The following is a 2,701-nucleotide window of genomic DNA, read 5'->3' as shown; positions in this document are numbered from 1 at the left end:
TGGAGTCTGCCCTTTGAGAGACGGACCCTGTAATTCTCCGCGAACCCGACAGAGAAGTTTCTTATCATACAGTCCAGGGGACTGGAAGGCTTTGAAGCCCATTGTCCCATGTCGTCAAAACCAATAAAACTCAGGATGTACCTGTTAAGTATTAAACCTTCAACCAGCTGGGCTCGGTGGCTCAGCCTGTAATCCCGCGCCTTTGGGAGGCTGAGGTGAGTGGATTGCCTGAGCCCGAGGGTTTGAGACCTGCCTGGGCAACTTGGCGAGACCTCATCTCTACAATAAATCAAAAAATCAGCCAGGCGTGGTAGTGCACGCCTGTAATTCCGGCTACTCGGAAGGCTGAGGCAGAAGGATCACCGGAGCCCAGCAGGTCAAGGCTGCGGTGGCTGGGAGCGGCCACTGCACTCCAGTCTGGGCAACAGTGAGACTCCAACTCAAAAAAAAAAAAAAACCTTCAACCACAAAGAGATAAGTAAAAGCCAGAAGTTTGTGACCTGATGACCAATTCAAAAGTGTAGCAGAAGCAAGCTCTGTAGCAAAAGCACAGCAAGAATGCAAAGGAAAGAAAAAGGCCAAGGATGACAAGATTCTGGAAATGTCATAAGCAGTCAGAAAGCAAAGTGGGTACCCAAACAGAAACCAGATACTCAACCAAGACTCTGTTCTACCAACGTCTTAGGTCAGTGAACAGAATCTAAGGAGCAGCCTTGTCAGGTTCCGTCCTCCTCAACAGAGTCATAACCAAAACAAAACAGAAACTTACCTCCCGGGAGATTGCAGACGGACTCGGGTTCTTTTGAGGTGGCAGGAAAACAGCAGTCATTCCAACTCTCTCCAAGCCAGATGAGAGAATACGGGGTCCTGGAACAAGTCATGGGGTACCTCCCCTATAACTTCTCCACCATGCTGGGAAGAGCCTGAGCGAGGCTACCTCCTGAGGTTGGCAATTTCTCAATGGGGCCTCCAAATGTTGTGACTGGAGTGTGAGAAAGATGTTGCCAGCACGCTGAGAGTTAGATTTTGAGTCCTTTAATCACCAGCGGTCAAGAGAGAACTAGTGTTCAAAGAACTCTCGACTTTGAATGAAGCAGGGAGAGGTTTTATAAAGGCAAAAACTGCAAGTGGTCTACATAGCATGGGGTACAAACATAAGGAACATCAAAATTAAGAGGAGAGCAAAATGTGCAAACATACAAATAAATGTTGGAATTGTGGTTGGGGAGTTTCCAATGTTTCAGGAAAATAAGAGTGTAGGTTCCCAGTTATGGAAAGGTTACAACCTATGATTACAGGAAGGTTATGTAGGGGGTCACCTCTGGGTTAAATCAGCTAAAATGGAGGATCTGTTACAAAAGGAAAGTATTTATATTTAATTAAGCAATTGGGGGCTGTTAATTTTCAGATGGGTATTTCAATTCTACATGTAACTTTCGCAGCACCTAGGCACTTTCTCTGAAGTTTCTGAATGCCTCAAGACTCAAAATAAACATCTCGAGAAATGTACACTCTGTTTAAAAGTTCTGAGCATCGCCGGGCTCAGTGGCTCAGCCTGTAATCCTGCGCCTTTGGGAGGCTGAGGTGAGTGGATTGCCTGAGAACGCGGGTTCGAGACTCACCTGGGCAACTTGGCGAGACCTCATCTCTGCAATAAATCAAAAATTAGCCGGGCATGGTAGCGCACGCCTGTAGTTCCAGCTGCTTGGAAGGCTGAGGCGGAAGGATCGCCGGAGCCCAGCAGGTCGAGGCAGTGGTGGCCAGGAGCGGCCACTGCACTCCAATCTGGGCAACAGAGTGAGCCTCCAACTCAAAAAAAAAAAAAAAAAAAGTTCTGAGCATCTAACTATATTATTCAAACAGCAAACTATAGAAATAAATATTCATTCGAATTAATATGAAATTAAATATGAATTTACCACCAAACTAATCTACTATACATTTAATAAAAGTTGAAATTGAGTTTAATCATAAGAAATTTACATGAGCGTAATTGTAGTATTTTACAGTCTTGCTACAAATGTTGGGGGTCAGCTAGAAATAAAGGAAGAAAGAATTAAGTAGATCCAAAAGCAAAGCCTCAACCAACTCATCTTTGACAAAGCCTCAACAACAACCACTGGGGAGAGGAGAACTTATTCAGTTAATGGTGCTGGGAAAACTGGCTGATTACATGCAGAAGATTGAAACAGGAACCCTACCTATCACCATACACAAAAATTAACTCTAAATGGACCAAAGACCTAAACATAAAACCTCAAACTATTAGATTCTTAAAAAACTCAGGAGACACCCTTATGGAAATTGGAACTGGCAACCAATTCCTGATCAGAACCCTAAGTGCCCATACCATACATGTGGGACCTCATCAAACTGACGAACTTCTGCAAAACAAAAGAAACCATGAAAAGAGCAGGGAGACAGTCCACAGAATGGGAAAAAATATTTGCCAACTGTATATCTGACAAAGGCCTAATATCTAGAATCTACAAGGAACTCAAAAATGCCAAAAGGAAAAAAACAAACAGCCCCATTAAAAAGTGGGCAGGCCGGGTGCTGTGGCTCAAGCCTATAATCCCAGCGTTTTAGGAAGCCGAGGCAAGAGGATTGCCTGAGCCTGCGGGTTCGAGACCAGCCTGGGCAACATGGTGAGATCTCATCTCTACAATAAGTCAAAAAATTAGCTGGGTGTGGTAGTGCA

Source organism: Carlito syrichta, unplaced genomic scaffold (assembly GCF_000164805.1).
Source record: "Carlito syrichta isolate Samal-C Ts95f unplaced genomic scaffold, Tarsius_syrichta-2.0.1 Scaffold314864, whole genome shotgun sequence".
NCBI lineage: Eukaryota > Metazoa > Chordata > Mammalia > Primates > Tarsiidae > Carlito > Carlito syrichta.
This window is presented reverse-complemented; position numbering follows the sequence as displayed.